The sequence below is a fragment of the Oncorhynchus nerka genome, unplaced genomic scaffold, assembly GCF_034236695.1.
Source record: "Oncorhynchus nerka isolate Pitt River unplaced genomic scaffold, Oner_Uvic_2.0 unplaced_scaffold_917, whole genome shotgun sequence".
Lineage (NCBI taxonomy): Eukaryota > Metazoa > Chordata > Actinopteri > Salmoniformes > Salmonidae > Oncorhynchus > Oncorhynchus nerka.
In genome coordinates, this window is record NW_027040387.1 from 224,163 (window position 1) to 238,897 (window position 14,735).

Consider the following 14,735-nt stretch of genomic DNA (forward strand, 5'->3'; position numbering starts at 1 on the left):
GGAGAAGGAGGGAGGAGATGAGAGGAGAAGGATGGAAGGATGGAGGAGATGAGAGGAGAAGGATGGAAGGAGGGAGGAGATGAGAGGGGAGAAGGAGATTAGGGGGAGGAGATGAGAGGAGAAGGATGGAAGGAGGGAGGAGATGAGAGGAGAAGGATGGAAGGAGGGAGGAGATGAGAGAAGGAGGGAGGAGGTGAGAGGAGAAGGAGATTAGGGGGAGGAGATGAGAGGAGAAGGATGGAAGGAGGGAGGAGATGAGAGGGAGAAGGATGGAAGGAGGGAGGAGATGAGAGGGAGAAGGATGGAAGGAAGGAGGAGATGAGAGGAGAAGGATGGAAGGAGGGAGGAGATGAGAGGAGAAGGATGGAAGGAGGGAGGAGATGAGAGGAGAAGGAGGGGAGGAGATGAGAGGAGAAGGATGGAAGGATGGAGGAGATGAGAGGAGAAGGATGGAAGGAGGGAGGAGATGAGAGGAGAAGGAGATTAGGGGGAGGAGATGAGAGGAGAAGGATGGAAGGAGGGGGAGGAGATGAGAGGAGAAGGATGGAAGGAGGGAGGGAGATGAGAGAAGGAGGGAGGAGGTGAGAGGAGAAGGAGATTAGGGGAGGAGATGAGAGGAGAAGGATGGAAGGAGGGAGGAGATGAGAGGAGAAGGATGGAAGGAGGGAGGAGATGAGAGGAGAAGGATGGAAGGAAGGAGGAGATGAGAGGAGAAGGATGGAAGGAGGGAGGAGATGAGAGGAGAAGGATGGAAGGAAGGAGGAGATGAGAGGAGAAGGATGGAAGGAAGGAGGAGGAGATGAGAGGAGAAGGATGGAAGGAGGGAGGAGGTGAGAGGAGAAGGAGATTAGGGGGAGGAGATGAGAGGAGAAGGATGGAAGGAGGGAGGAGATGAGAAGAGAAGGATGGAAGGAGGGAGGAGATGAGAGGAGAAGGAGATTAGGGGGAGAAGATGAGAGGAGAAGGATGGAAGGAGGGAGGAGATGAGAGGAGAAGGATGGAAGGAGGGAGGAGATGAGAGGAGTAGGATGGAAGGAGGAGGAGATGAGAGGAGAAGGATGGAAGGAGGGAGGAGATGAGAGGAGAAGGAGATTAGGGGGAGGAGATGAGAGGAGAAGGATGGAAGGAGGGAGGAGATGAGAGGAGAAGGATGGAAGGAGGGAGGAGATGAGAGGAGAAGGATGGAAGGAGGGGAGGAGATGAGAGGAGTAGGATGGAAGGTGGGAGGAGATGAGAGGAGAAGGGGGAGTTGAAAAAAGTTAAATCCTCAAATTGAGTTTCCCTTGGTCGCTTTGTAACCCACAGGGGGTCCATAATGTTGCCCCCCCCACACAGAGCAAACACACTCTGCCCCCACCACACAGAGCAACACACACTCTGTCCCCCCCACCACCACACAGAGCAACACACACTCTGCCCCCCACCACACAGAGTAACACACACTCTGTCCCCCCACCACACAGAGCAACACACACTCTGCCCCCCCCACACAGAGCAACACACACTCTGCCCCCCCACCACACAGAGTAACACACACTCTGTCCCCCCACCACACAGAGCAACACACACTCTGCTCCCCCCCACCCCCCCACCACACAGAGCAACACACACTCTGCCCCCCCCACCACACAGAGCAACACACACTCTGTCCCCCCACCACACAGAGTAACACACACTCTGGCCCCCACCACACAGAGCAACACACACTCTGTCCCCCCCCACCACAGAGAGAGAGTCTTTGGGGGGAGAATTAATGAGAGCAGACCTTAATTACACACAACACAGGAGGAGGGCTTTGTTCACATCAGAGAGTGAAAAAGGCAGGGAACGAGTCACTAAATTAATCTAAATTATATCTCTCTCCTCTGTCTGTCTCTGTCTCTCTCTCCTCTGTCTGTCTCTGTCTCTCTCTCCTCTGTCTGTCTCTCCTCTGTCTGTCTATCCTCTGTCTCTCCTCTGTCTCTCTCTCCCTCTGTGGGTGTCGGTCTGTCTCTCTCTCCTCTGTCTGTCTCTCCTCTGTCTCTCCTCTGTCTGTCTCTCCCTCTGTGCGTGTCGGTCTGTCTCTCCTCTGTCTCTCCTCTGTCTCTCCTCTGTCTGTCTCTCCCTCTGTGCGTGTCGGTCTGTCTCTCCTCTGTCTCTCCTCTGTCTCTCCTCTGTCTGTCTCTCCCTCTGTGCGTGTCGGTCTGTCTCTCCTCTGTCTCTCCTCTGTCTGTCTCTCCTCTCTCTGTCTCTCCTCTGTCTGTCTCTCCTCTGTCTCTCCTCTCCTCTGTCTCTCCTCTCTCTGTCTCTCCTCTGTCTCTCCTCTGTCTGTCTCTCCTCTGTCTCTCCTCTGTCTGTCTCTCCTCTCTCTGTCTCTCCTCTGTCTCTCTCTCCTCTGTCTGTCTCTCCTCTGTCTCTCTCTCCTCTGTCTGTCTCTCCTCTGTCTCTCCTCTGTCTCTCTCTCCTCTGTGCGTGTCGGTCTGTCTCTCTCTCCTCTGTCTGTCTCTCCTCTGTCTCTCCTCTGTCTGTCTCTCCTCTGTGCGTGTCGGTCTGTCTCTCCTCTGTCTCTCCTCTGTCTCTCCTCTGTCTGTCTCTCCTCTGTGCGTGTCGGGTCTGTCTCTCCTCTGTCTCTCCTCTGTCTCTCCTCTGTCTGTCTCTCCCTCTGTGCGTGTCGGTCTGTCTCTCCTCTGTCTCTCCTCTGTCTCTCTCTCTCTCTCTGTCTCTCCTCTGTCTCTGTCTCTCCTCTGTCTCTCCTCTGTCTCCTCTGTCTCTCCTCTCTGTCTCTCCTCTGTCTCTCCTCTGTCTCTCTCTCTCTGTCTCTGTCTCTCCTCTGTCTGTCTCTCTCTCTCTGTCTCTCCTCTGTCTCTCTCTCCTCTGTCTGTCTCTCCTCTGTCTCTCTCTCCTCTGTCTCTCTCTCCTCTGTCTGTCTCTCCTCTCTCTGTCTCTCCTCTGTCTGTCTCTCCTCTGTCTGTCTCTCCTCTGTCTGTCTCTCCTCTGTCTCTCCCTCTGTCTCTCCTCTGTCTCTCCTCTGTCTCTCCTCTGTCTGTCTCTCCTCTGTCTGTCTCTCCTCTGTCTGTCTCTCCCTCTGTCTCTCCTCTGTCTCTCCTCTGTCTGTCTCTCCTCTGTCTGTCTCTCCTCTGTCTCTCCTCTGTCTCTCCTCTGTCTGTCTCTCCCTCTGTGCGTGTCGGTCTGTCTCTCCTCTGTCTCTCCTCTGTCTCTCCTCTGTCTGTCTCTCCCCTCTGTGCGTGTCGGTCTGTCTCTCCTCTGTCTCTCCTCTGTCTGTCTCTCCTCTCTGTCTCTCCTCTGTCTGTCTCTCCTCTGTCTCTCCTCTCCTCTGTCTCTCCTCCTCTGTCTCTCCTCTGTCTCTCCTCTGTCTGTCTCTCCTCTGTCTCTCCTCTGTCTGTCTCTCCTCTCTCTGTCTCTCCTCTCTGTCTCTCTCTCCTCTGTCTGTCTCTCCTCTGTCTCTCTCTCTCCTCTGTCTCTCTCTCCTCTGTCTGTCTCTCCTCTCTCTGTCTCTCCTCTGTCTGTCTCTCCTCTGTCTGTCTCTCCTCTGTCTGTCTCTCCTCTGTCTCTCCCTCTGTCTCTCCTCTGTCTCTCCTCTGTCTCTCCTCTGTCTGTCTCTCCTCTGTCTGTCTCTCCTCTGTCTGTCTCTCCCTCTGTCTCTCCTCTGTCTCTCCTCTGTCTGTCTCTCCTCTGTCTGTCTCTCCTCTGTCTCTCCCTCTGTCTCTCCTCTGTCTCTCCTCTGTCTGTCTCTCCTCTGTCTGTCTCTCCCTCTGTCTCTCCTCTGTCTCTCCTCTCTCTCTCCTCTGTCTGTCTCTCCTCTGTCTCTTTCTCCTCTGTCTGTCTCTCCTCTGTCTGTCTCTCCTCTGTCTCTCCTCTGTCTCTCCTCTCTCTGTCTCTCCTCTGTCTGTCTCTCCTCTGTCTCTCCTCTCCTCTGTCTCTCCTCTCTCTGTCTCTCCTCTGTCTGTCTCTCCTCTGTCTCTCCTCTGTCTGTCTCTCCTCTCTCTGTGTCTCCTCTCTCTCTCCTCTGTCTGTCTCTCCTCTGTCTCTCTCTCCTCTGTCTGTCTCTCCTCTGTCTCTCTCTCCTCTGTCTGTCTCTCCTCTGTCTCTCTCTCCTCTGTCTGTCTCTCCTCTGTCTGTCTCTCCTCTGTCTGTCTCTCCTCTCTCTGTCTCTCCTCTCTCTGTCTCTCCCTCTGTCTCTCCCTCTGTCTCTCCTCTGTCTCTCCTCTGTCTCTCCTCTGTCTGTCTCTCCTCTGTCTGTCTCTCCTCTGTCTCTCCTCTGTCTCTCCTCTGTCTGTCTCTCCTCTGTCTCTCCCTCTGTCTCTCCTCTGTCTCTCCTCTGTCTGTCTCTCCTCTGTCTGTCTCTCCCTCTGTCTCTCCTCTGTCTCTCCTCTCTCTCTCCTCTGTCTGTCTCTCCTCTGTCTCTTTCTCCTCTGTCTGTCTCTCCTCTGTCTGTCTCTCCTCTGTCTCTCCTCTGTCTGTCTTTCCCTCTGTGCGTGTCGGTCTGTCTCTCCTCTGTCTCTCCTCTGTCTCTCCTCTGTCTGTCTCTCCCTCTGTGCGTGTCGGTCTGTCTCTCCTCTGTCTCTCCTCTGTCTCTCCTCTGTCTGTCTCTCCCTCTGTGCGTGTCGGTCTGTCTCTCCTCTGTCTCTCCTCTGTCTGTCTCTCCTCTCTCTGTCTCTCCTCTGTCTGTCTCTCCTCTGTCTCTCCTCTCCTCTGTCTCTCCTCTCTCTATCTCTCCTCTGTCTCTCCTCTGTCTGTCTCCCCTCTGTCTCTCCTCTGTCTCTCCTCTCTCTCTCCTCTGTCTGTCTCTCCTCTGTCTCTCTCTCCTCTGTCTCTCTCTCCTCTGTCTCTCTCTCCTCTGTCTCTCTCTCCTCTGTCTCTCTCTCCCTCTGTGCGTGTCGGTCTGTCAAATCCCATTTTATTCTTGGTAAACAAAAAGTCTATGCTTCCTTACAGACTGTAAGATGTGTGTGTGTGTGTGTGTGTGTGTGTGTGTGTGTGTGTGTGTGTGTGTGTGTGTGTGTGTTCGTATGTGAGCCAGACCAAACAGAGAGTAGAGCGTAATTCTAGTTGTCATGGGAACCACCATCCCTCACCATGAAAACAGACTGGAGGGTCAGTTTCTGTGTTGTCACTGTGACAGATCAGTACACAACTACCAAACAACCACCACACAACCAGGACACAACTACCAAACAACCAAGACACACCTACCAAACAACTACCAAACAACCACCACACAACCAGGACACAACTACCAAACAACCAAGACACACCTACGAAACAACCACCACACAACCAGGACACAACTACCAAACAACCAAGACACAACCAGGACACAACTACCAAACAACCACCACACAACCAGGACACAACTACCAAACAACCACCACACAACCAGTACACAACTACCAAACAACTACCAAACAACCAAGACACACCTACCAAACAACCACCACACAACCAGGACACAACTACCAAACAACTAAGACACACCTACCAAACAACCACCACACAACCAGGACACAACTACCAAACAACCAAGACACAACCAGGACACAACTACCAAACAACCACCACACAACCAGGACACAACTACCAAACAACCAAGACACACCTACCAAACAACTACCAAACAACCACCACACAACCAGGACACAACTACCAAACAACCACCAAACAACCAAGACACACCTACCAAACAACCACCACACAACCAGGACACAACTACCAAACAACCAAGACACACCTACCAAACAACCACCACACAACCAGGACACAACTACCAAACAACCACCAAACAACCAAGACACACCTACCAAACAACCACCACACAACCAGGACACAACTACCAAACAACCACCACACAACCAGGACACAACTACCAAACAACCACCACACAACCAGGACACAACTACCAAACAACCAAGACACACCTACCAAACAACCACCACACAACCAGGACACAACTACCAAAAACAACCAAGACACACCTACCAAACAACCACCACACAACCAGGACACAACTACCAAACAACCACCACACAACCAGGACACAACTACCAAACAACCACCACACAACCAGGACACAACTACCAAACAACCACCACACAACCAGGACACAACTACCAAACAACCACCACACAACCAGGACACAACTACCAAACAACCAAGACACACCTAGACCACACACTGTTACCATTACCACCCATACCACTACTACTACTACCACTAACCTGTTACCATTACCACCCATACCACCACTACTACCACCACCACTAACCTGTTACCATTACCACCCATACCACTACTACTACTACCACCACTAACCTGTTACCATTACCACCTATACCACTACTACTACCACCATCACTAACCTGTTACCATTACCACTCATACCACTACTACTACTACCACTAACCTGTTACCATTACCACCCATACCACTACTACCACCACTAACTTGTTACCACACCACCCATACTACTACTACCACCACCACCACTAACCTGTTACCATTACCACCCATACCACTACTACTACTACCACCACTAACCTGTTACCATTACCACCCATACCACTACTACTACCACCACTAACCTGTTGCCATTACCACCCATACCACTACTACTACCACCACCACTAACCTGTTACCATTACCACCCATACCACTACTACTACCATCACCACTAACCTGTTACCATTACCACCCATACCACTACTACCACCACTAACCTGTTACCATTACCACCCATACCACTACCACCACCACTAACCTGTTACCATTACCACCCATACCACTACTACTACCACCACCACTAACCTGTTACCATTACCACCCATACCACTACTACTACCATCACCACTAACCTGTTACCATTACCACCCATACCACTACTACCACCACTAACCTGTTACCATTACCACCCATACCACTACCACCACCACTAACCTGTTACCATTACCACCCATACCACTACTACTACTACCACTAAACTGTTACCATTACCACCCATACCACTACTACTACCACCATCACTAACCTGTTACCATTACCACCCATACCACTACTACTACCACCACCACTAACCTGTTACCATTACCACCCATACCACTACTACTACCACTAACCTGTTACCATTACCACCCATACCACTACTACTACCACCATCACTAACCTGTTACCATTACCACTCATACCACTACTACTACCACCATCACTAACCTGTTACCATTACCACCCATACCACTACTACTACCACCATCACTAACCTGTTACCATTACCACCCATACCACTACTACCACCACCATCACTAACCTGTTACCATTACCATTACCACTCATACCACTACTACTACCACCACTAACCTGTTACCATTACCACCCATACCACTACTACTACCACCACAACTAACCTGTTACCATTACCACCCATACCACTACTACTACTACCACTAACCTGTTACCATTACCACCCATACCACTACTACTACCACCATCACTAACCTGTTACCATTACCACCCATACCACTACTACTACCACCACTAACCTGTTACCATTACCACCCATACCACTACTACTACTACCACTAACCTGTTACCATTACCACCCATACCACTACTACTACTACCACTAACCTGTTACCATTACCACTCATACCACTACTACTACTACCATCACTAACCTGTTACCATTACCACCCATACCACTACTACTACCACCACCACTAACCTGTTACCATTACCACCCATACCACTACTACCACCACTAACCTGTTACCATTACCACCCATACCACTACTACTACTACCACTAACCTGTTACCATTACCACCCATACCACTACTACTACTACCACTAACCTGTTACCATTACCACCCATACCACTACTACTACCACCACCACTAACCTGTTACCATTACCACCCATACCACTACTACTACCACCACTAACCTGTTACCATTACCACCCATACCACTACTACTACTACCACTAACCTGTTACCATTACCCATACCACTACTACTACTACCACTAACCTGTTACCATTACCACCCATACCACTACTACTACCACCACTAACCTGTTACCATTACCACCCATACCACTACTACTACCACCATCACTAACCTGTTACCATTACCACCCATACCACTACTACTACCACCATCACTAACCTGTTACCATTACCACCCATACCACTACTACTACTACCACCACTAACCTGTTACCATTACCACCCATACCACTACTACTACCATCACTAACCTGTTACCATTACCACCCATACCACTACTACTACTACCACTAACCTGTTACCATTACCACCCATACCACTACTACTACCACCATCACTAACCTGTTACCATTACCACCCATACCACTACTACTACTACCACCACTAACCTGTTACCATTACCACCCATACCACTACTACTACCACCACTAACCTGTTGCCATTACCACCCATACCACTACTACTACCACCACCACTAACCTGTTACCATTACCACCCATACCACTACTACTACCATCACCACTAACCTGTTACCATTACCACCCATACCACTACTACCACCACTAACCTGTTACCATTACCACCCATACCACTACCACCACCACTAACCTGTTACCATTACCACCCATACCACTACTACTACTACCACTAACCTGTTACCATTACCACCCATACCACTACTACTACTACCACCACTAACCTGTTACCATTACCACCCATACCACTACTACTACTACTACTACCACTAACCTGTTACCATTACCACCCATACCACTACTACTACTACCACTAACCTGTTACCATTACCACCCATACCACTACTACTACCACCACTAACCTGTTACCATTACCACCCATACCACTACTACTACTACCACCACTAACCTGTTACCATTACCACCTTTACCACTACTACTACTACCACCACTAACCTGTTACCATTACCACCCATACCACTACTACTACCACCATCACTAACCTGTTACCATTACCACCCATACCACTACTACTACCACCACTAACCTGTTACCATTACCACCCATACCACTACTACCACCATCACTAACCTGTTATCATTACCACCCATACCACTACTACTACTACCACCACTAACCTGTTACCATTACCACCCATACTACTACTACTACTACTACCACTAACCTGTTACCATTACCACCCATACCACTACTACTACTACCACTAACCTGTTACCATTACCACCCATACCACTACTACTACCACCACTAACCTGTTACCATTACCACCCATACCACTACTACTACCACTAACCTGTTACCATTACCACCCATACCACTACTACTACCACGACTAACCTGTTACCATTACCACCCATACCACTACTACTACTACCACTAACCTGTTACCATTACCACCCATACCACCACTACTACCACCACCACTAACCTGTTACCATTACCACCCATACCACTACTACTACTACCACCACTAACCTGTTACCATTACCACCTATACCACTACTACTACCACCATCACTAACCTGTTACCATTACCACTCATACCACTACTACTACTACCACTAACCTGTTACCATTACCACCCATACCACTACTACCACCACTAACTTGTTACCATCACCACCCATACTACTACTACCACCACCACCACTAACCTGTTACCATTACCACCCATACCACTACTACTACTACCACCACTAACCTGTTACCATTACCACCCATACCACTACTACTACTACCACCACTAACCTGTTACCATTACCACCCATACCACTACTACTACCACCACTAACCTGTTGCCATTACCACCCATACCACTACTACTACCACCACCACTAACCTGTTACCATTACCACCCATACCACTACTACTACCATCACCACTAACCTGTTACCATTACCACCCATACCACTACTACCACCACTAACCTGTTACCATTACCACCCATACCACTACCACCACCACTAACCTGTTACCATTACCACCCATACCACTACTACTACTACCACTAAACTGTTACCATTACCACCCATACCACTACTACTACCACCATCACTAACCTGTTACCATTACCACCCATACCACTACTACTACCACCACCACTAACCTGTTACCATTACCACCCATACCACTACTACTACCACTAACCTGTTACCATTACCACCCATACCACTACTACTACCACCATCACTAACCTGTTACCATTACCACTCATACCACTACTACTACCACCATCACTAACCTGTTACCATTACCACCCATACCACTACTACTACCACCACCACTAACCTGTTACCATTACCACCCATACCACTACTACTACCATCACCACTAACCTGTTACCATTACCACCCATACCACTACTACTACCACGACTAACCTGTTACCATTACCACCCATACCACTACTACTACTACCACTAACCTGTTACCATTACCACCCATACCACCACTACTACCACCACCACTAACCTGTTACCATTACCACCCATACCACTACTACTACTACCACCACTAACCTGTTACCATTACCACCTATACCACTACTACTACCACCATCACTAACCTGTTACCATTACCACTCATACCACTACTACTACTACCACTAACCTGTTACCATTACCACCCATACCACTACTACCACCACTAACTTGTTACCATCACCACCCATACTACTACTACCACCACCACCACTAACCTGTTACCATTACCACCCATACCACTACTACTACTACCACCACTAACCTGTTACCATTACCACCCATACCACTACTACTACTACCACCACTAACCTGTTACCATTACCACCCATACCACTACTACTACCACCACTAACCTGTTGCCATTACCACCCATACCACTACTACTACCACCACCACTAACCTGTTACCATTACCACCCATACCACTACTACTACCATCACCACTAACCTGTTACCATTACCACCCATACCACTACTACCACCACTAACCTGTTACCATTACCACCCATACCACTACCACCACCACTAACCTGTTACCATTACCACCCATACCACTACTACTACTACCACTAAACTGTTACCATTACCACCCATACCACTACTACTACCACCATCACTAACCTGTTACCATTACCACCCATACCACTACTACTACCACCACCACTAACCTGTTACCATTACCACCCATACCACTACTACTACCACTAACCTGTTACCATTACCACCCATACCACTACTACTACCACCATCACTAACCTGTTACCATTACCACTCATACCACTACTACTACCACCATCACTAACCTGTTACCATTACCACCCATACCACTACTACTACCACCATCACTAACCTGTTACCATTACCACCCATACCACTACTACCACCACCATCACTAACCTGTTACCATTACCATTACCACTCATACCACTACTACTACCACCACTAACCTGTTACCATTACCACCCATACCACTACTACTACCACCACAACTAACCTGTTACCATTACCACCCATACCACTACTACTACTACCACTAACCTGTTACCATTACCACCCATACCACTACTACTACCACCATCACTAACCTGTTACCATTACCACCCATACCACTACTACTACCACCACTAACCTGTTACCATTACCACCCATACCACTACTACTACTACCACTAACCTGTTACCATTACCACCCATACCACTACTACTACTACCACTAACCTGTTACCATTACCACTCATACCACTACTACTACTACCATCACTAACCTGTTACCATTACCACCCATACCACTACTACTACCACCACCACTAACCTGTTACCATTACCACCCATACCACTACTACTACCACCACTAACCTGTTACCATTACCACCCATACCACTACTACTACTACCACTAACCTGTTACCATTACCACCCATACCAGTACTACTACTACCACTAACCTGTTACCATTACCACCCATACCACTACTACTACCACCACCACTAACCTGTTACCATTACCACCCATACCACTACTACTACTACCACTAACCTGTTACCATTACCACCCATACCACTACTACTACTACCACTAACCTGTTACCATTACCACCCATACCACTACTACTACTACCACTAACCTGTTACCATTACCACCCATACCACTACTACTACCACCACTAACCTGTTACCATTACCACCCATACCACTACTACTACCACCATCACTAACCTATTACCATTACCACCCATACCACTACTACTACCACCACTAACCTGTTACCATTACCACCCATACCACTACTACTACCACTACCACTAACCTGTTACCATTACCACCCATACCACTACTACTACTACCACTAACCTGTTACCATTACCACCCATACCACTACTACTACCACCATCACTAACCTGTTACCATTACCACCCATACCACTACTACTACCACCACTAACCTGTTACCATTACCACCCATACCACTACTACTACCATCACTAACCTGTTACCATTACCACCCATACCACTACTACTACTACCACTAACCTGTTACCATTACCACCCATACCACTACTACTACCACCATCACTAACCTGTTACCATTACCACCCATACCACTACTACTACTACCACCACTAACCTGTTACCATTACCACCCATACCACTACTACTACCACCACTAACCTGTTGCCATTACCACCCATACCACTACTACTACCACCACCACTAACCTGTTACCATTACCACCCATACCACTACTACTACCATCACCACTAACCTGTTACCATTACCACCCATACCACTACTACCACCACTAACCTGTTACCATTACCACCCATACCACTACCACCACCACTAACCTGTTACCATTACCACCCATACCACTACTACTACTACCACTAAACTGTTACCATTACCACCCATACCACTACTACTACCACCATCACTAACCTGTTACCATTACCACCCATACCACTACTACTACCACCACCACTAACCTGTTACCATTACCACCCATACCACTACTACTACTACCACTAACCTGTTACCATTACCACCCATACCACTACTACTACCACCATCACTAACCTGTTACCATTACCACCCATACCACTACTACTACCACCACTAACCTGTTACCATTACCACCCATACCACTACTACTACTACCATCACTAACCTGTTACCATTACCACTCATACCACTACTACTACCACCATCACTAACCTGTTACCATTACCACCCATACCACTACTACTACCACCATCACTAACCTGTTACCATTACCACCCATACCACTACTACCACCACCATCACTAACTTGTTACCATTACCATTACCACTCATACCACTACTACTACCACCACTAACCTGTTACCATTACCACCCATACCACTACTACTACCACCACAACTAACCTGTTACCATTACCACCCATACCACTACTACTACTACCACTAACCTGTTACCATTACCACCCATACCACTACTACTACCACCATCACTAACCTGTTACCATTACCACTCATACCACTACTACTACCACCACTAACCTGTTACCATTACCACCCATACCACTACTACTACCACCACAACTAACCTGTTACCATTACCACCCATACCACTACTACTACTACCACTAACCTGTTACCATTACCACCCATACCACTACTACTACCACCATCACTAACCTGTTACCATTACCACACATACCACTACTACTACCACCACTAACCTGTTACCATTACCACCCATACCACTACTACTACTACCACTAACCTGTTACCATTACCACTCATACCACTACTACTACTACCATCACTAACCTGTTACCATTACCACCCATACCACTACTACTACCACCACCACTAACCTGTTACCATTACCACCCATACCACTACTACCACCACTAACCTGTTACCATTACCACCCATACCACTACTACTACTACCACTAACCTGTTACCATTACCACCCATACCACTACTACTACTACCACTAACCTGTTACCATTACCACCCATACCACTACTACTACTACCACTAACCTGTTACCATTACCACCCATACCACTACTACTACTACCACTAACCTGTTACCATTACCACCCATACCACTACTACTACCACCACTAACCTGTTACCATTACCACCCATACCACTACTACTACCACCATCACTAACCTGTTACCATTACCACCCATACCACTACTACTACCACCACTAACCTGTTACCATTACCACCCATACCACTACTACTACCACTACCACTAACCTGTTACCATTACCACCCATACCACTACTACTACTACCACTAACCTGTTACCATTACCACCCATACCACTACTACTACCACCATCACTAACCTGTTACCATTACCACCCATACCACTACTACTACTACCACCACTAACCTGTTACCATTACCACCCATACCACTACTACTACCATCACTAACCTGTTACCATTACCACCCATACCACTACTACTACTACCACTAACCTGTTACCATTACCACCCATACCACTACTACTACCACCATCACTAACCTGTTACCATTACCACCCATACCACTACTACTACCACCATCACTAACCTGTTACCATTACCACCCATACCACTACTACTACCACTAACCTGTTACCATTACCACCCATACCACTACTACTACCACCATCACTAACCTGTTACCATTACCACCCATACCACTACTACTACTACCACCACTAACCTGTTACCATTACCACCCATACCACTACTACTACCACCACTAACCTGTTACCATTA